The sequence below is a fragment of the Panthera uncia genome, assembly GCF_023721935.1.
Source record: "Panthera uncia isolate 11264 chromosome E2 unlocalized genomic scaffold, Puncia_PCG_1.0 HiC_scaffold_20, whole genome shotgun sequence".
NCBI classification, from domain to species: domain Eukaryota; kingdom Metazoa; phylum Chordata; class Mammalia; order Carnivora; family Felidae; genus Panthera; species Panthera uncia.
The window spans coordinates 12,837,805-12,859,722 of record NW_026057589.1 but is presented as its reverse complement, the minus strand read 5'-3'; the positions used below and the strand labels follow the sequence as shown (position 1 = coordinate 12,859,722).

Here is a 21,918-nt window from a genome sequence, read left to right as displayed (position 1 = left end):
AGGGCTGCAGGCGAAGGAAGGGAGAAGGGAGAAGGAAGAAGAGGTGGAAAAAAAAGAGAGATTTCAAGACTGTCCTGAAAATATCTATAATGCTCAGCCCTCAGCATGCCTGTTATAAATCCTACTGATGGAGGATGATATCTGAATGTGAGTGATTGTGTCTAGAGGATAAAAGAAATTATAATACTGACTTGCAGATTTGCCTATTGTGAAGAAGGAAGACAAGTTACATGGATCTGGTTATTTGATTTTATTAGGACAAACAATCAAACTTCCTCTCTATGTGTATATATGTCCACATATATTAGTGTGAACGAGGAGAAAGATGCGGAGGGCTGGGTGTTGACACCAGTAATACCATAAAGGAGAGAAGGAGGGGAAGGAAGTGCAAGAGAAAGATGTCAGATCTGGTGTCTTTATAAGAAGAGAGACACAGAGACACAAATATAGACATCTTTGTATTGTGTTGTTTTATTCGTGGCAACAAACTTACATTGATTTGAAATATGACAAATCAGGACAATTAAACAAATGAGTGAGCCAATGAAAAACTTTCACACCTTGCTTTTAAGAATGTCAAGTGTCTGTTCTCCTGGGAGGGCCCTTTTGCAATAGTTTACAAGAATGTAAAAGTACCTGCCTCTACCTATGTACTTCCCCCCCCCTGGGGGGAGGGGGAGGGAGGGCACCCAGCTGTCTGTACAGACAGTCATTGCTGCACTATCTGTGGAAGTTTCATGATTGGAAATGGCCTAAATGTTGAACAGAAGACAGATTATTTAGTCACAGTCTATATACACTGGAATACTTCCACAATTTATAGAAAAAAAGAAGGGAGACAGTGCCACTGTCTTCTAGACAGGTTGAGTGAGAAAAGCAAGGTACAGAACAACATTCTGTTAACTTGCTAGGGCTGCAGGGGGTGACTGAAAACGGGCATGTTCTCTCTCACCTGTTTGGGAGGCCAAAAGTGTGAGATCAAGGGCCATGCTCCCTCTGAAGGCTTGGGAATGGGGGCGGGGGTGGTCCTTCCTGGCCTCTTCCTAGATTGTAGTGGCTCTCGAAGTCCTTGGCTTTCTTTGGCTTGTGGATGCATCACTGTAGTTATGCCTGTTATCTTGTGTGTGTATATCTCTCCTTAGAAGGACTTCCCTCACTGGATTTAGGGCCCCTCCTCAATCGAGCATGACCTCATCTTAACTCATTATATCTGTGAGGACCCTGTTTCCAAGTAAGGTCAAATTCTGAAGTTCTGGGTGGACAAGACCTTTGGGGAGCCACTCTTCAACACACTTGAAGCACTTGTGATGTCTTAGTGTTGGATTAAAAAAGAGAGAGAGAGAGAGATATGTTTGTTTATGTTGGACACTCTGGAATGGTAGGAGGAGGCTGAGGCTGTGGAAAGTGTACCTGTGAGATGTCTCTGGAAGAAAGCATGTGAAGTCCAGAAGTAGGACCATGACAGAAAAGGGAGGGAAGAGGATTTCAGTTGGAGCCCCTTCAGTCTAAGTTTGGCCTTAAGGCCCACTGTGGGAAAGGCTGGTGAGTTGGGGTAAGGAGGAAGGAAGCTGGGGGTGCTGGTAGAACGATGGCTTATCCCCTGTGCCTTCCTGTTGAGGACAGATGGGGCTGAATGCCAGCCTCTGGGCCCCTTCTGATAACAACAAAGTTTTGAAAGTTCTGGAATAACCTTCCTTCCTTGCCTAGTCTGGGTCCCCTCATGGTTCTGTTTCTCATTTGTTAGAAGGGTGGTGAAGGCCTCTTCGGGTTCCTGCTCCCAGAAGCCTGCCAACCCCTCCCTGGTCTGTGCTGCTTGCTGAGGCACCTGCTGCCTTCTCTCACCAGCCTGCTCTGTGACCATGCCTCCCCCTCAGTGTGAGCTGCTCCAGGCTGGGGCTTGTAGCTTTTCATCTTGGTGTGCAAAGCCCTGGGCACACGGGAGAGGCTCCATTACAAATGCTGCACGTGGAACAGAATTTAACCCTGATGTAGAGACTTCAGAACCTGTTTTAAAAGTTTCATGTTCTTTTCAAAAAAATGTTTTTTAATATGTTTTTTAATGTTTACTCATTTTTTTGAGAGAGAGATAGCATGGGGCTCAGTCCCGTTGTGGGGCTCGGTTCCATGAACAGTGAGATCCCGACTTACGCTGCAATCAAAAATCAGATGCTTAACCATTTGAACTACCCAGGCCCCAAGTTTCATGTTCTTACACAAGGAAGCATAGACATGAGTGGGGTTCATGGTGGAACCAGTCCTTTGTCAGACTGGGCACGTGTGAGTAGGGAGGAGGGGATGTGGCCTGGTGGGGAGGCTGGCTCCTCCACCCTAGCCCTGCACCTTTCCTTACCAAGTGACTCAGGAACAGGGGCTGCACGTCTCATTCTTCCTTAGCTGTGACAATGATGCATGTTAATAGAAAAGATACCCCAGCCCTTCACTGCATGCTTCCCTGGGTCTCCTCATGATAGGCGTAGCTGGGGATTTAGGGGGGTGCTTATGTTCCAGCAGGGGAGAGAGAGATGAAGCTACAGTGAGTGATTATTTAATCACAGGTGCAAGAGTTGTTACAAAGCACGGATCCACATTGCTTGTGGAAGGTGTTACAAAACAAATCTGACCAGGAGCCAGAACGGGCCATCTGTGTGCTATGGCCTATGAAGGGCAGGGACATCCCCACCAGTACCCGTGGAAGAGCCCTACTTGAACCCAAACTCAACTAGTGTGAGGCCAAAGCTCTGCAGGAACATGGGCCTTGAGTAACCAAGACGCTGTCCACAGTGGGGACCTCTGCACATCCCCTCGTGTCGCTCTATCACACCGCCCTCCACACCCAGCTTGAGGAGGAGTTCCCCAAGCTCCATTTCTGGATGAGGAGAGTGAGGCCTAGAGAAAGGAAATGATTTGCTCTGTGGGTCCCAAGTCAGGAAGGGGAGTCAGTAATGAAAAGCCAAGGCTAGTTTTCCTGGCACTCTGCATGGGTCTACAAGTGCCCAGAGTCCGCCCTCAGTGAACCAAAAACTTAGGAACAAAGCTGCTCTGTTCACCAAGAATTCCATTTTCCTTTGTTGTTCGCCACTAGGGACATTCCTGAATTGGTAAAAAAAAAAAAAAAAAAAAAAAAAAAAAAAAGGGGACTGGTTCAGCCCACGTTCTTGCAGTTGATGGGCCGTGCAGGGTCAAAGTCCCAGACTTTAAGGAGCTCCCAGCTCAGAGATGAGGCAGACCAGATGCCCAGGACACTATGATCAGGCAAAGGACAAGGGGCACCAGGGGCCTGGGAGCACAGAAGGACAGCTCCCTTGGAGAGGGGACAGCTGGAGCAAGCAGGAGGCGGGCAGTCTTAGGGGTCAAGGGTGACATGTGAGAATCTGGGGTGGAGGTGTGGGCATGGGGCAGGGAGGTGGGAGGGCTTGCATGTAAAGAGAGAAGGGCATTCTGCTCAGGGAACAGCAAGTTCAAAGGGATTGAGGCCAAATATCATGGAGGGGTACTTGCTGCAGAGGTGGGGACCTGATCCCCTGGCGATCCTGGGTCTGTGGAGCAAGGCATCATGAGGGTCTTGTTCTGTGAAAGGGGAAGGCTGTCCTATAGGAGGAGGCTGTTCGAAACCTTTTGAGGACAGACTGAGAGTAGCAGAGAGCCCTCTTCTTTACCCTCAAATGCAAGTGTCTATATGAAATATTTTTTAGGGTTTTTTTTACTTCTAAAAAAATTGTTATAAGTATACATAACAAAAATGAGCAATGTAAGCATTTTTAAAAAGTTAACAATTCAGTAACATTAAGTCCACTCACAATGTTGTGTAACCATCACCACTTTCCATCCATTAAGCAGTAACTCTCCCTTCCCCCCCCTCCCCAGCTCCTGGCAACCACCATTCTTTCTGTCTCTATGAGTTTGCCTGTTGTAGGTACCTCGATTTATATGCAGTGTTTAAAGAATAGCATATTGAGGTGAAATTGATGCATAAGAAACTATACAAAAGTGCGCAATTTGCTAATTTTGGATATTTATACTGGAACCCAGATAATGATTATATCAGTCGCTGCCAGAAGTTTCCTTTCACCCTTTGAAAATCCTCTCTCCCCATCCTCCCTCCCCAAACAGCCATTAGTCTGCTTTCTGTCCCTATAGATTAGCTTGGATTTTCTTGAGTTTTAAACAAATGGAATTACACAGTATTACTCTTTGGGAGATGTCTGGTTTCTTTCAGCATAACCATTTTGAGCTTCATCCATGCTGTGTGTGTCAGTAGTTCATTCTTTCCATTGCTGAGTAGTTTTCTGTTGTATAGATCTATCATAATTAAAATAATTTCTTAAATATAATTTATTGTCAAATTGGCTAACATACAGTGTGTAAAGTGTGTTGTTAAATTTTTTTTTTAAATGTTTATTTTTGAGGGAGAGAGAGAGACAGAGTGTGAATGGGGGAGAGTCAGAGAGACAGGGAGACACAGAATCTGAAGTAGGCTCCAGGCTCTGAACTGTCAGCACAGAGCCTGACGCAGGGCTTGAACTCATGAACTGCGAGATGATGACCTGAGCCAAAGTCAGATACTTAACTGACTGAGCCACCCAGGTGCCCCATCATAATTTTTTTTTTTTAATCCATTCACCCACTGATGTACATTTAGGTTGTTTCTAGCTTTTGGTGTTAGTAAATTGAAATGCAGTTTTTTTTTTATGTGGATCTTGTGGCCTGAAACCTTGCTGAACTAGTTTCTTGGTCATTTTGTTCTCAATTTTAGGGGATAAACATTGAGGTTTTCACCATTTAGCTGAAAGTTTCTCTCATACATGCCCTATTTCAGGTTGAGGAAATTGCCTTCTATTCATTCATAATTTGCTGACAATTTCTACTGGGTGTGGATGTTGGATTTTGTCAAAGGGGCCAATATCTATTTACTGCCATCTACTGAAGATGATCATCTGATTTTTCTTTTTTAGCTTACTAACATGGGGAATTTACAATGATTGATTTTCAAATGATGAATGAACCTTTCATTCCTGGTACTGCATGAGACTAGGAGGTTAGAATGTGGAGATCATAGCTCTTGTCCCCCAGTGAGACCCAGCTTTGGGCACAGTCATCCCCATAGAGGACGGAAGGAGGGAGGGAGAGGGCAATGGGCAAGGTTGAGGAGAAGAGAGAACTGCCAGACACATCAGTCTTGGCCTGCCCAGGTGAGCAGCCTCAGGTGAACAGCTTCCGGGGAGCCTCTGGCTAACTGGGGGTGCAGGAGGCTCTACCCCACAGCGTGTGCAGGTGGGGCCAGGCAGCCACTGCTCTTCCTCTATCTTGCCTGGGAAGACACCAGGGACTTGCCCTAAGCATAGTGTGCTGCCCTTGAGCTTCCTGGAGCCCCAGACTCTGCCTCTGCTGTCAAGCTGAGCTGATAGTGGCTGGCTATGGGTTTTGGCCAGTCTGTGCACCTCGTGAGGGGTCCTCTGGTGCAGTGGGCAATGGCCTGCCAGGCCAGGGATGTGTATGCAGTTCCTTCTCTGTGAAGTGAATATAATGATCTTTCTTTTCTGGGCTGCTGTATTCAATGAATCCATGGTGACAAACCACTTAAATGGGACTAAAGCGTCCGAGGCTGGGATTTGAACCCCTGATGCCCCTGTTCATTGGCTATGTGTCCTTCGGCCAGTGGCTGACTCTCTCAGCTTTATTCTCCTCATTTGTAAAACAGATATAATGATACTGCAAGATGTGGGGGGTACCCATGATAATTTGGTGTCATGCAGATGAGCAAGTGTTCATTGAGCAGCGGTGCCCTGCACCTGGAAAATGCAGGGTAATTTCACAGGTGAGCAGAGCCATTGCAGCTGTGGTAGCTGTTGGTAGAGACTGTCCTAGAGCTTGAGGAACCACAGAGGGGGCCAGAGGAGGGAATGGGGTCTTGCAAGGGGACAGGAACTTATCCTGCCCTGGCTTAAGTTTGCAGTGGTGTGTGTTTGGGCCTTGTGCTCTAAGGCTGGCACTCTCAGCAACCCTGCCAGACTGGCATGATCATTGTGCCCCACTCAGGGATGGGTGGGGAAAGGGCGGCTCAGCGCTAGAGCTAGGATTGGAAGTCGGACACCCCTAGTCATTTTGAGAGAACTGAAAGGGGAAGAATCTCCCCAGGATTGATGCTAACACTGGCTCCAAATTGAGAGGGTGATCTGAGAGAGAGAGCTGGGGGAGGAGACAGGAACCAGGTAGCCAAGGAAACTCTTGATGGATTCTTTCCTTCCTCATCCTGCCCGGTTTTCCTCCTGCTTCTGGAGTACAGAGTATTTAACTGACCTAGGCCTTCTCTGATGGTATTTCAGCATCTGGTCCAAATGTCCAATTCATTCACTCAGACGTTTTTCACCAGATGTTATGGTCTCCTATGTGCAAAGCTGGCATCAGGCTCCAGGGACATAGTGGTGAGAACAGAACAAGGTTCCTCCTCGAGGAAAGACAGATAACCCACAAATGAACACAATTAAGGTAATGACACAGTGGCCGGTACTATGCAGAAGTACCACAGAGGTGTGGGACAAGGAATGACCTGAGGTGGGCAGAGAAGGCCTTTCTATACAGGTGATGTTTGAGTTGACAAGAAGGAGTCAGCTGGGCAAAAAATCTGGGCTGGAACATTTAGGCAGAGGGAACGGGCAAAGTCCTTCATGAGTCAGTCTGATGTGTGGCTGGGCAGTCAGTGTGGGGACAGTGGGTGGAGCTGAGGGAAGGGTCACTTTGTAGCCTGCCGGGAAGTCAGGGGAGCAGTTAAGATTTACTCTAAGTGCAGATTCCAGAATTCTTCTGGAAATGAAAACAAAACAAAACAAAACTTGTATTCTTCCTTTACTTTCTCTCTTTTGTGATTTTTGGGGCCTCTTTTAGAAACACATCTGAGGTGCTCTCTAAACAGGAGGCAAGGGTTAGCGCCCACCAGATCCCCTTTACCAATGGCTGTAACCAATTGCCCAGCTGCTGTGGGGTGGGAGGGCCTGTAACAACAGCAGAACTGCCTCTTTCTCCAAGCCATCTTGTCAGAGATACTTGGGAGGTTACACCCCTCCACAACCCCGGGGGGCCAGTGACTGAGTGAGGGCCCAGCCTTCTTGTCTCAGCTGGAGAGGGTACTCTGTGGTGCTATTTAAAAATGCTTCAGAGCCTCTGGGACTGACCTTCTCTATCCTGCTCCCAACACTTCCTCACAGGTTTCTCCTGAGAGCAAGCTCTCAGCGACTCATGTGATGCTGAACCCCTGTCTCAGGCTCTGCTTCTGGGGAAGCCAACCTCAGGCAGGCCATTGGAAACCAGGTATTCTTTGGTTTAGAAATTGGGGTTCAGGGATCAGAGGACCAGGGGATCATTGTTCCTTCCAGCTCTGAAGGTCTCTAAAATGGTGTGATTTACTCAATCACACAAGTTAGTGGCAGAGCTGGTCCACAAACCATGCACAGTCTGGAGGAACCAGGGTGGGGTGGGGCCTGCTGGTGAATGTGGTGCAGAGGCCAAGGCCACAGCTGTGCTTTACCGGCAGTTGTGCTCCCAGATCAAGCTTCATCTCAGGTAAGTCTCTGTCTACCTTCATTAGTCCAGAGACCTTAGTTTCCTGAATTCCACCCCTTTCCCTTTCTTTCAGCATAATTCACTCTAAAGTGAGAGAGATTGGCAGCTCAGAGACCATGCATCCTGAAAAGAAGATGTTTGTTAATCCAAATAAATCTGTAATAGAAAAATATTTATTTTGAGAGAGAGAGCACGAATAGGGGAGGGACAGAGAGAGAGAGAGAGGGATCTAAAGCAGGCTCTGTGCTGACAGCAGAGAGCCCAACGTGGGGCTCGAACTAAAAAATGGTGAGATCATAACCTGAATGAAGTCGGACACTTAACCAACTGAGCCATCCACGCGCCCCCAAGTAAATCTGTAATTTGATGGGCTTTTTTCCAGGGTGATAAAGTGAGTTGGAAAAATGCAAAAAAAGCACAAGTCTATAGGTTTTGAGGTCACAAGGGAGACATATATCAGGAGATTCCTTAGCTTTCCCAGGGATCTGCTTCTCTCCACCCTTCTCTCCCCATAATCAGGCCACCCAAGCTGAGAAATGCTTAGTGTCTTCCTCAGGTTCCAACAGCAGGGCCTGTCAAAAGTGTGTCACTGAAAGAGAAAGTGCTAAAACTGAAGAAATAATTTTGCTAAAAGTGCATTTTAAAAAAGAACAGGCTGGTAATCTGAGCTAAGTAAACCCCCTCATGTGTGGCTTATTTCTCAGAAAAGTGGAGGACTTTCTAGGATTTAGTAAATTTCTACTCTATCTACTAAAGGGTTAGCATCACTCATTGGTTTGTGCAATTTTTTATTTATTTTAATTTTTTAAAATGTTTTATTTAGTTTTGAGAGAAAGAGACACAGAGTGTGAGTTGTGGGGGAGCTGAGAGAGAGGGACACAGAATCTGAAGCAGGCTCCAGGCTCTGAGCTGTCAGCACAGAGCCTGACGCAGGGTTCAAACCCACGGACTGTGATATCATGACCTGAGCTGAAGTCAAACATTTAACCAACTGAGCCACCCAGGTACCCCTGGTTCGTGTGATTTTTCAGGGTAGTTCTGGGGACGGCTCAGGGAGGCAATCCTGAGGAGCCACCCTGGACTCAGCCTCATCTGGCTTCTGCCCTTACCATCCAGGGGACTTTAGGCAAATCAGTTACTTTTTCTCACAGTTTTCTGTCTGTAAAATGAATGGAGGTGGCTATTCCATGAACCTTGGCACTCAGTGAGTGTTCTGCAGACCAGTATCACCTACACTTAGGAGCTTGTTTAGAAATGCAGAGCCTCAGGCCCCACCGTAGACCTTCTGAATCAGAATCTGTATTTTAACAGGTTTCTCAAGGGATCCATTCACACATCACAGTTTAAGACGCTCTGTCCTTTGACCGTATTACTCAAATGTATCCTCAAACTGCCTCCACATCACCCTGGAGTAGAAGCTCGTTAGAAACACAAGTTCATGGGCCCCGGACCTACTGAATCGCATGTCTGAGCGTGGGGACCAGGAGACTGTGTTTTCACAACCTGTCCCAGTGACTCTTAAGCACACTGACCTTTGAGAGGGACTGAAGTTCAAGTCTAAGAGGATTCTAGCCGTGGTGTGGCTGTGCAGCGTCTGTCGTCGGCAGAGCTTGTTCTGTGCTGCTTTCCTGAAACGCTCACCTACCAGCGCCTCACAGCAATTTTGTGATGTGGTTTTCTCCTTATCTTTGCTGTGTTACGAAACTGAAGCTTAAGGAAGATGAAGCAAGTTGCTCAATGTTTTGTAATATTGACGTTTCTGGCAAAGTCAGTGAGCTGTACGGGGTCATAAAACTCTTAGTAAATATTTAACAATTACCTGATTATAAATGACAGAGGCTCTTGGAACAGGTGCTGGGGTTGATCTTGTGGGTCTTGATCAAAGCTTAAGAGCTCATGAACTGCAGCTCGTTTACCATTCACTGTTTTGATTAGATAATACATTCATATTTTAAACATCTTGTAAAAAGGGGCTGTACTGAAAGTTTTTCTTTTACTCCTGTTCCATAACCACCCAGCACCCTCTCCCATGCAAATGTTTTCAGTTTATTGGGTCTAATCTAACTAAAGCTGATCCTTGGGAAAGCTGAGGAATATCCTGATACATGGCTGCCCTCATAACTCCCAAATTCTCTGGACTTGCTGTATGTGCATTTTTCCAGTTCACTTTATCACTCTGACAAAAAGTCCATCAAAATACAGATGTATTTATTTATTTATTAACAAGCATCTTCTTTAAAGGATGCACTATTTCTGGGAATTTCTGAGCTGCCAGTCATTCATACTTTAGTGTGAATTATTCTAATACAGAATTTCTTTATGCAAAATATATGTGTAAAGTATATGCAAGTGTATATATTTCTATATATTATATATATTTGTATATGCTTGTATTTCCATGAAGAAGCATATATATATATATATATATATATATATATATATATACATATGTGTATATATAAAAAATGCTTTGCTGCCTCTGCTGAACACAGGTTTACAAACTAGAACACACACTTCATGTCTTGCTTGTCTCACTGAATATATCATACTGTTCTATTGTGTGGTGAATACTCAGGTTGTATCCAGTCTGTTATGATAGACACTGCTTGTATGTGTGGCTTTTTGCAGGTGTATATTATATATGCAGTATAGATTCCCAGAAATGGGATTCTAGGTATCTGCATTTGTAATTTCAGGAGATATTGGCAACTTGTCCTTCATCATAAGGTCAGTACCCATGTGCACCTCTGCCAGCTTTGGATGAGAAGTTACTATTTTCCCACATCTTTGCTGATGCAATAAATTGTCACATCACTGGACTTTTACCAATCTGATAGGTGAAAAATTGCCCCAACAGAGTCTTAATTTAAATTTGTTATGAAAAGTTTTAAACTCATGACAGATATCTTTAAGGACCATTTCTCTTTCTTTTTCTGTGGTTGATTTACTCATATTCTTTCTTTGCTTTTTGGGGGGGGGTTAAAATTAAACATATTTTTCAGTTTTATTGAGATATAATTAACATACATTGTATAGATTTATTTAAAAAATTTTTTAATGTTTTTATTTATTTTTGAGGGACAGAGGGAGACAGAACATGAGCAGGGGAGGGGCAGAGAGAGACACACACAGAATCTGAAGCAGGCTTCAGGCTCTGAGCTGTCAGCACACAGCACAACATGGGGCTTGAACCCACAAACCATGAGATCATGACCTGAGCTGAAGTCAGATGCTTAACCCACTGAGCCACCCAGGCTCCCCTACATCATATAAATTTAAGGTGTATAGCGTAATGGTTTGACTTACATACATTGTGAAACGACTACCACAATAAATTTATTTTTCATTTGTTTTTAAAAATTTAATTCCAGTGTAATTAATATACAGCGTTATATTAGTTTCAGGTGTACAATATAGTGATTCAACACTTCTATACATCACTCAGTGTCATCACGATAAGCGTACTCTTAATCCCCATCACTTATTTCACCCATCTCCCACCTACCTCCCCTTTGGTTGCCATCAATTCTCTGTAGTTAATAGTCTTGTTTGGTTTTTTTTTTAAGTTTATTTATTTATTTTTGAAAGAGAGAGGGGGGAAAGGAAGGAAGGAAGGAAAGAAAGAAAGAAAGAAAGAAAGAAAGAGAAAGAAAGAAAAAAGAGGCAGAGAGAGAGGTAGACAGAGAATTCCAAGCAGGCCCATGCTGTCAGCACAGGGCCTGACATGGGGCTCCAACTCACTAACTATGAGATCATGACCTGACCCAAAATCAAGAGTCTGATGCTTAACTGACTGAGCCACCCAGGCGCCCCAGTTAAGAGTCTCTTCTTTTGCATCTTTTATTCTTTGTTCAGCCTTTGCTTATTTTCACAATTAGGTAGTTGCCTTTTTTATTTCTAGGAGGTGCTTATCTATTTTAGGGTGATTACCCTTTTGCCTTTGATACAAGCTCTGTCCAGTTTAGCATTTTTTTCATTTTGTGGATGCTTTTTTTGTTTTATATAATTTTATTTTTTATATAATTTTTATATAAAATATATAAAATATGTTTTTTATATAAATAAAAATTTATATAATTTTTATTTTTATTTTTTTATTATTTAAAAAAATTTTTTTTAACATTTATTTATTTTTGAGACAGAGAGAGACAGATCATGAACGGGGGAGGGTCAGAGAGAGGGAGACACAGAATCTGAAACAGGCTCCAGGCTCTGAGCTGTCAGCACAGAGCCCGACGTGGGGCTCGAACCCATGGACCGTGAGATCATGACCTGAGCTGAAGTCGGCCGCTTAACCGACTGAGCCACCCAGGCGCCCCTGTATAATTTTTATTTTTAAGCAGTCAGATTTATCATTCATTTCTTTTATGGCTTCTGAATGTTGACTTATTGGTACAAAAGTCTTCCCCACTTTAAGATAACAGGACATGTCCTTTGTTTTCTTCTATCATTTCCACATTCAAATGTTGATCCATTTGTAATTTATCCTGATGCATGCTGTGAGGTATAGATCCAATCCCCTGCCCCATTGGCTATCTTTTCCTTGTGAAATGAGAAGCTGCTTTATCATTTTAGCTCTTTTTTCACGGTATGGGAGTCTCTTCCAGATTTTGCTAGTCTTTTGCATTGGTTTCTATTGATTCATGTTCATTCATGTTCCCACTGTTTTGCTTGCTAAGGTTTATAATATTAAAAAATATATATTAATATATGGAAGGACTGCTCCCCTTATTTTTAGTTCTCTTTTGGACTATTCTTGCTTATTTTTCTATTTGAACTTTAAAATCTAATATCTAATTACACACACACATGTTGGTGTTTTTATTTGAATTGCTTTAATAAAAACTGAAGTATAACACACATACAAAGAAGTGATTAAATTGTAAGTATACAGCTTGATAAGTTATCATAAAGCAAACATATAGTAAACTATTACTCAGATCTAAAACTAGAGCATTAGCAATGTGCAGAAGCCCCCCTAGACCTCAGCCTCTTCTGAAAAGTAGTCATCATCCTCGTTTCTTATGTCATAGATTGACTTTGTTGTTGTTTTTATATACGTGTACTCTTTTGTATATGGATGGCTTCTTTGCTCCACAGTATATCTGTGAGGTTTATTTATCTTTTCTCTTGTTGATGGACGTTTAAGTTGTTTGAGTTTTTGGCTATTGTGAATAACATGGCTATGGCCGAGGACAACTTTTGGTATAACACTGGGCTTTTGGTGTCCATATATACACATTTCTGTTGGATATTTACTTACAAGAGGAATGTCTGGGCCATGGGATATGCATGTGTTCAACTTCAGAAAATGTCACCAACCCAGTTTTGCAAATAGATGTGTAACAATTTACCCTCCTTCCAGTGGTATATGAGTATTCCAGTTATGCCACATCCTTGCAACACTTGGTTTTGTTGGTGTTTTAAATTTCATTCATTCTAGTGTGTCTTTGGTAATTAATTATGGTTTTAATTTTCACTTCTGTAATGACCGATGAGTTTGAGCACTTTAAATTTTTTTAATGTTTATTATTTTTGAGAGAGAGAGACACAGAGCATGAGCAGGGGAGGGGTAGAGAGAGAGAGAGGGAGACACAAAATCTGAAGCAGGCTCCAGGCTCTGAGCTGTCAGCACAGAGCCTGACACGGGGCTCGAACTGTGAGATCATGATCTGAGCTGAAGTCAGACCCTTAACTGACTGAGCCACCCAGCCGTCCCAAGTTTGAGCACTTTAAAAAATACATGTGTTGGCCACTTAAATATCCTCTTTTGTGAAATGTATTAAGATTGCTTTAAATTTTCACATTAACTTCAGAGAATGGACATACATATTATGATGTTGAACCTTCCTATCCAAGAACATATGTTGTGCCATTAAAAAAAAGAAGAAATCTTCTATGTCCTTCGGTATTGTTTACCGGTTTTTAGTAAATACGTTGCATATTTTTTGATAAGTTTTTTCCTAGATGTTTTCTCTTTTTTGTGGAGTCTTTTTCTGTCTCTTGTTTGTAGTAGTTTCTTAGTCAAATCTCTTGGATGTTCTAAGCTTATAATCATACCATATATAAATGGAAACAATTTTACCTCTTATCCAATTCTTATATCTCTGATTTTTTTTTAGCTTATTTAATTTCACTGACTAGAACCTTCTGTATAATGGTCGTAGGCACATGTGCCTGTGCTCTGACTTTAGTGAGAATGCTTCTGCTGTCTTCCAGTTAAACAAAATACTGGCTTTTATCTGAGTTTTGTTTTACAGTGTTAAGGAATTATTTATTGTTTTCTACTTTAATGAGGATTTTTTAAAATCAGAAAATAGTGTTGAAGTTTGTCAAATGTTTATTACATTTATGGATCTCCTAGAATCTATTATTATGTTGTATTAAGAAGTTTCCTAATATTGGGGCTCCTGGGTGATTCAGTTGGTTAAGTGTTCCACGCTTGATTTCAGCTCAGGTCATGATCTCATGGTTCATAGTGAATTCAAGATCCACCTGGGGTTCTGTGCTGGCAGCATGGAGCCTGCTTGGGATTCTCTCTCTCTCCCCACCTCTCTCTGCCCCTCCCCCACTCTTGCATGTGCATGCTCTCTCTCTCTCTCTCAAAATAAATAAATATTTTAAAAAACATTAAAAAACAGAATTTACAAAAAAAGTTTTCCTAATATTGAACCATCCTTGCACTCCTAATAATAAATAAATAAATAAATAAATAAATAAATAAATAAATTCTCTGTGGTCTCTTAATGTGCTATGCCACCCTACTGGAGACGCTTTGTTGACTGAGTCAATTGCCACTGTGGAGAGAGTCTGTGGACATTACAGTCATTACATATGGGCTGATGTGGCCTTTCCTGAAGTAAGGAGACATTGGTTTGGTTCTCTTCCAGGAAACCCAGCTCCAAACTCTTTCCTGGTGTAATGGCAATAGAAACTCATGTTGGTGTGTCTAGGTGGCTCAGTCAGTACAGTATGTAACTCTTGATCTTGGGGTCATGAGTTCAAGCCCCACATTGGGTGTAGAGCTTACTTAAAAAAAAAAAAAAGAAAAAAGAAACTGGGGTTTTCCAACAGTTTAGCAATTTAGGAAAAACTGCATGATTTTAGTCTTTTTCATTTTATCTCCGTTGTTATGATTAATTTCAAAACAAAACATCGAAACCCCAAAAAAACATAACTAAACAATATTTATTATACTCACTTTTGTTTATGTACTACTACAGAGGATGTTGCAATGGGCTTTAGACTCTCTGGGTTATTATAAATACAACTTGGGACTCACTGTCCTAATTTTTCTCAAGAAGGGGGAAAAATGTTAAAAGAGTCTGGGGCTTGGTCACTGGAGGGATGCAGTGCCCAATCCACAGAAGAGGCATCCATGTGGCAATGCAGCCCGGTGGTTAAGACAGTAGCTTCTAGGCCAGTTTGTCTCGGCTTAAATCCTGACTCTTCAATTTTCTACTACTTGTGTGATCTTAGACAAATTACTTTACCCCTCTCGTCCTCAGTTTTCTCATCAAAAAGTGAGGATGATAACAGTTCCTACTTCTAGCCTTGTTATGAGGATTCAACAAGTTTAATACGTGGCAAGTTCCTTGGCAGTAAATGTGGGAGAGGGGCGCCTGGGTGACTCAGTTGGTTGAGTGTCCAACTCTTGATTTCAGATCAGGTCATGATCTTGGGGTTTGTGAGTTTGAGCCCCACGTTGGGCTGCATGCTGACAGAGTGAGGCCTGCTTGGAATTTTCTCTCTGACCCTCCGATGCTCACACTCTCTGTCTCTCTGTCAAAAATAAGTAAATAAACTTTAAAAAACACATGGGAGAGCCTGATTGGGGATTAAAGCATCCAGGGGGGATTGGGCCAGGTGGTTCCCCCCGCCCCCCCAGTGACCTCCATGACCTTTGCTGCCCTCAGTCCTCATGCAGATGCCTTCAGGGTGTGCTTAGGCAAGTGAGCAGCACGTTCTCAAGAGCAGGGGCTTCTAAGATGACGCAAAATATGAAGAAAAAAAATGTCCATTTGTCAGCGTCTGGGCTACAGAAAGCAAAGGAATGAAAGATTCCTGAAGGTTGATATTTCAGATAATACATTTATAGAGTTAATGAAGAAGAGCTGGCCCAACGCTCTTGGCCCCTGTCCAGATTTTTCTGCAGTCTTTAATTCCGAGGCTCCCTCAGAGCAGAATTTCTTCACCATAGGGCAGGTATGTGTTTAACTTCATTAGAATTGCCAAACCGTCTTCCGAAATGATTGTACTGGTTTACATTCTCAAGTGTAACGTGTGAGAGTTTCAGCCGTTCCCCATCCTCGTGAACTGAGTTATTTTTAGGTGATAGTTATTTGCTGCATAGAGAGGATGACCCTCTGCCGAGGTGTCCATCCATGGCCCTGTCAGGCTAAAGACCCTCCAGCTACTGGCTTCTACGTCATTCCTGTTTGCTTTGTTGTGTTTTCTGTTATTCTGTTGTTCCAGGGAAGTTTTCACGCACTAAGGTTTGCTGGAGTCCCTTTGTCCCCTATCCCTTTCTTCCAAGAATAACGCTAGTGTGGAGTCTCCACTCTCTGTTCTTCCACTCTTGAGTCTCCTTGCTTGTCAGGGGTCAGAGGTTGAGCTTAAGGGCTGGAGGTCAGAGGTCAGAGTTCTTCAGAGGGACAGCAGCAGCTTTCTTAAAGCAGGAGCTGTTTAGAGCGTTCAGGGGTCCCATGTGACCAGTTCCACACTGAGTTTCTTTCTTCTTTCACAATCCAGTAAAGTGTTTTCCTCACAGATCTCTATTGATGGTGCAAAAGCAACAGCAATAAAAGAAATCATTCAAAAATAAAAGAGGAGGCATAAGTTTTCCAAAACTCATTTTTACTGCTATTTATAATAGTGAATAATAATAATGGTAAATACTGAGCTACTCTGCACACTACACCAGCTCATGTTCTGAGCTTTCCATACACAGAAACTCTGCAAATCCCCATATAACCCTTTGAGGCTGGAATTTGATATCAAGCGCATTTTACAGATGAGCCTGAGGCGAGAAGAGAATCTTCACCTCTCCTGCTGCAAGGTGGAGCCAGAATTCGAACTCAGGCATTTATAGCTTCAGAGTCTCTATCTTACCTGCATGTTTTTTCCTTAGGTCATTCACATTTTAGAAACTTAGCTCATATTTGTTTAAATATTACCTGCTATAAATGGATGGTCACAAAAATGAATACTCTGATAACGTAACGTAATTCTAACATGTTCTTGTTTCTCTTCCCTCATTCCCATTTTTTAAAAATGGTTTGTGGTTTTGGTTTCATGGTTAAGAAAATTTTGTCCACCTGAAAGCCACAAAGATTTACTCCTAGGTTTTCTTCCAGAATTTTTGTAGTTTTAGGTTATTTGTCCGGGGATGTTCAGTAGTTTCTGCAGTACTGGTTGAAAGGACTCCTTTGTCCTGTTTTCTCTGAGTCTGGCTTCTCTCAGTAAATGGGAGGGTTAATTCACAGAGGTTCCACAAGGAGAAAAAGGCATAATCATTTTGCTATACCAGACGTAAACCCACTGGCACATGGTTAGCACTCAAAAAATTGCAATTAGTTCTCAGATTATGCCAACTGCTTTCCTGGGTTTGACATTAAAGTCATTTCCAGTTTTCTTTCTTCAAATGTAAATAGCAATGCAATAGATATTCCAGGCGTCCAGCTTTCCTTCTTCTTTAAAATTATTTTAGGGTATATTTATGGATCTTTATCCATACTACAAATTAGTGCTAAAAGTGTTTGGACCCCTGCACTCTGGAAACCATGCATTGCTTTTGACATAGCCCTGCTTCCAACCAGAGGGAGCTTCTTGGAGGGTTAAGAATTGGAATCATTGCCTTCCCTTGGAAACCTTTCCTGTCTCCTGACCCCACACTCAGCCCAGGGTCCCCTGGTTAGTGTTCCTCATCTTCTCTTTAACTGCACACACTTTCCTATGATACTGTTTTCTACGCAGTGATTTACCTGTTGCCTCCCCCCACTGGTCTGTGTGCTTCTTACTGGAATCATGACTTACTCGTTCCTAGCACAGTGGCTGCGCATAGTAGACGCTTAGTACAATGGTGACTATAGGAGTGGCATCGAGTACTGCTACTGGGTGGGCGGACTCCTCTGAGACGAGCCTTCTGATAACAGCATTCTTTCATCTTGCTTCCATGACATCTCTTCGTTTATAGTTTTCTCTAAGTGAGGCATTGTAGCCCTGGTTAATGTTGGATGGTGTTACAGGATGCCCGGATTCTGCATTAAGTAACATTGGATCCCAGACTGAGGAAATTATTTTTCTGTTCTTTTCTGTTCTGTTTTCAACCCTTCTTTCCTAGGAGGGGTTTCTCAGCCTGAGCGCTATTGACATTTGTGGCTGGAAAATTCTTTGCCATCGGGGGCTGCTCTGTGCGTTGTAGGGTGTTTGCGGCATCTCTGGCCTACATGCACTAAATGCCAGTAGCAGTCCCACCCTTAGTTGTGACAACCAAAAATACCTCTTGACATTGCCAGATATCACCTGGGGGACAGAACCCAGCTCCTGGTTGAGAACTACTACTCTGACGAAAAGAGTCTGTGCCAATATATTTTAAACACTGTTCTAACCCTTGCTCATCTCTGTTTTGTGAAAAGAGGGAGCCAGATCCCTAGCTCAGAGCCTTCAGCAGGCAAAGCTTTCTCACCAGGACTTAATGACATTGTTTTGCTTTCCTTGATGTCCCTTTTCCATTTTGGCAAGCAAGAAATCTTTTTCTTTTGATGAAAGTGTTATAAAGTTTTCTTTACAAATTAAGTAAAAAGGTGAGTACATCTAGAGGAATATATCTCAGTATATGTAAATATGGCCCAAACAGTGTTGTGCTAGACACCTGGCTCCGAGAAGAGGCTGTGTAACTCATCTTCCTGTTTCAGCGCTTCGGTCATCTGTGGTACTGGGCAGGTGTTCGTGTTTTGTTTCACCCAAGACAATATGCCAGCTTGGGTGATGCCCTAGGGATCTGGCATCTGGCATCGGTGCCAAGCCTCCCAGATGGGCTGCTACTGGTGATTACATACATGCAGCACCTGCCAAAAATGTTCAGCTTGCTGCAAGCATTTGGTCTGTGGACCCAGGAGTGGTTCTTACTGATAGAATCTTCCAGGTGACTTTGGATCACAAGGGTTAAGGCACTGCATCTCTGGGTCCCACCCAGTTTTGTCTGGGAAACAAGCATTTGAAAACAGATCACACAGGCCTGAAGCCCTTTCTGATTTCATAGAGAGGTTGGATGTGGGAGAAAAGCAAACATTTCCATCCTATCAGACATCTTGGCAAAACTGCTAATTGGTTGCTGCCTCTGCTTGCTTTGTGGGAAAAGGCTTGATCAGATAGCAAAGTAAGTGAGAATATCACACTTAGCAACCCTTGATGAATTAATGGGTGTAGACATTAAGCATCAGTGGCTGTCAACATCAGAAAAGAATGAATATCAGAGACATTACACACCTCCTGTTGAAATATCCCAGTTCCATTTATAGTGGGGACAAAGGGTTTGAGCTTGAGTCTGAGCCAGCTGCCAATATGCAGAAACAGAGGACAAAGGAACGTATTGAATTATACTGTGAGTGTGCAGTCAACAAAGTCTGGACTGGAGATACTCTAGAGAGCAAATATCCTGGGTTCTTCAACAGATGAATTATAAGAGAAAGAATGGGATGGAGGAGAAACCCCATAGATTAAAAGAGATCTAAAAGTTACGTGAAATTTTAAAAAAGGACAAAGCTTAAAAACTATAGTGTCGAGGGATGCACACTTGATAAAAAGTGTGGTTGATAAAGCCATAAAGAAACCAACAATGTGAATGCTATTATGGGATGGTGGTTACTTTTTTTTGGGAGAGCTGTGATTGGGATAGGTCTCATGGGGGTGCTTTTTGGGTGCCTGGCCAACCTTTCTATTTCTTGATTGGGTGGTTGTTGTAAGGCATGGTTGTCTGTACATTTGTTTTATGCTATATGTATCTGTGTTTATTTTAAATATTTAATATGTTAATATTTTATTTTAAATATTTTATTTTATATTATTATTATTTTTAAGTAATCTCTACACCTGGCATGGGGCTCAAACTTACAACCCCGAGATCAAGAGTCACATACTCTAGTTACTGAGCCAGCCAGGCAACCCGATGTGTGTTTTATTTTAAAATAAAAAGTTTTTAAAAAGCAGTATGTTTTAAAAAATAATATGCAACCTTTTGTAGGCAAAAAGACAAACTATGAGGGGCGCCTGGGTGGCGCAGTCGGTTAAGCATCCGACTTCAGCCAGGTCACGATCTCGTGGTCCGTGAGTTCGAGCCCCGCGTCGGGCTCTGGGCTGATGGCTCAGAGCCTGGAGCCTGTTTCCGATTCTGTGTCTCCCTCTCTCTGCCCCTCCCCCGTTCATGCTCTGTCTCTCTCTGTCCCAAAAATAAATAAAAAACGTTGAAAAAAAATTAAAAAAAAAAAAAAAAAAAAAGACAAACTATGAAAAACATGTTTCTATTTTAAAATATAAAAAGTTTAAGGATAAAGCTAATAAAAATGTTTTATCTTGAGGGAGAGGGAAATAATGTGGGAAAAAGATAGGGACTGGAAGCTAGAACTTTCTGAACATACTTTTTATAGTCTGTATTTAGCAATTATGTGTTTTATATAATTAAAATGAAAAAAAATTAAATCCCTAAAAATAACAAACACATGGAAATGCATGGTTCTTTGACTAACAGTTCCATTGGGGAGATAACTAAAGATAGAAGAAAATAGAAAGAAATCTTAAACTGCATGGACTTGTCTTTTTTTTTTATTTTTTAAATTTTATTTTTTATTTTTTAAAATTTGCATCCAAATTAGTTAGCATATAGTGCAACAATGATTTCAGGAGTAGATTCCTTAGTGCCCCTTACCCATTTAGCCCATCCCCCCTCCCACAACAACTCTAGTAACCCTCTGTTTGTTCTCTGTATTTATGAGTCTCTTCTGTTTTGTCCCCCTCCCTGTTTTTATATTATTTTTATTTCGCTTCCCTTATGTTCATCTATTTTGTCTTTTAAAGTCCTCATATGAGTGAAGTCTTATGATTTTTGTCTTTCTCTGACTAATTTCACTTAGCATAATACCCTCCAGTTCCATCCATGTAGTTGGAAATGGCAAGATTTCATTCTTTTTGATTGCCGAGTAATACTCCATTGTGTGTGTGTGTGTGTGTGTGTGTGTGTGTGTGTGTGTGTGTGTGTATACCGCATCTTCTTTATCCATTCATCCATCGGTGGACATTTGGGCTCTTTCCATACTTTGGCTATTGTTGATAGTGCTGCTATAAACATAGGGGTGCACGTGTCCCTTTGAAACATGTCCCTTCGAAACACCTGTGTCCCGTGGATAAATGCCTAGTACTGCAATTGCTGGGTTGTAGGGTAGTTCTATTTTTAGTTTTTTGAGGAACCTCCATCCTGTTTTCCAGAGTGGCTGCACCAGTTTGCATTTCCACCAGCAGTGCAAAAGAGATCCTCTTTCTTTGCATCCTCGCCAACATCTGTTGTTGCCTGAGTTGTAAATGTTAGCCATTCTGACAGGTGTGACGTGGTATCTCATTGTGGTTTTGGTTTGTATTTCTCTGATGATGAGTGATGTTGAGCATTTTCATCTGTCGGTTGGCCATCTGGATGTCTTCTTTGGAGAAGTGTCTCTTCATGTCTTTTGCCCATTTCTTCACTGGTTGTTTGTTTTTTGGGTGTTGAGTTTGGTAAGTTCTTCATAGATGTTGGATACTAACCCTTTATCTGATATGTCGTTTGCAAATATCTTCTCCCATTCTGTCGGTTGCCTTTTAGTTTTGCTGATTGTTTCCTTCACTGTGCAGAAGCTTTTTATTTTGATGAGGTCCCAGTAGTTCATTTTTGCTTTCATTTCCCTTGCCTCCAGAGACGTGTTGAGTAAGAAGTTGCTGCGGCCAAGATCAAAGAGGTTTTTGCCTGCTTTCTCCTCGAGGAGTTTGATGGCTCCCTGTCTTACGGTGAGGTCTTTCATCCATTTTGAGTTTCTTTTTGTGTGTGGTGTAAGAAAGCGGTCCAGGTTCATTCTTCTGCATGTCGCTGTCCAGGTTTCCCAGCACCACTTGCTGAAGAGACCGTCTTTTTTCCATTGGATATTCTTTCCTGCTTTGTCACAGATTAGTTGGCCACATATTTGTGGGTCCATTTCTGGGTTCTCTATTCTGTTCCATTGATCTGAGTGTCTGTTCTTGTGCCAGTACCATACTGTCTTGATGATTACAGCTTTTGTGGTATAGCTTGAAGTCCAGGATTGTGATGCCTCCTGCTTTGGTTTTCTTGTTCTGGCT

At 42.4% G+C, this 21,918-nt stretch overlaps 1 protein-coding gene across 2 annotated transcripts in view; it reads left to right on the top strand.

Annotated features, from left to right (window-relative positions):
* IL34 (interleukin 34) overlaps positions 1 to 21,918 on the top strand; it is a 44,136-nt gene that overhangs the window by 6,379 nt on the left and 15,839 nt on the right. The gene's annotated exons all lie outside the window — the stretch shown is intronic.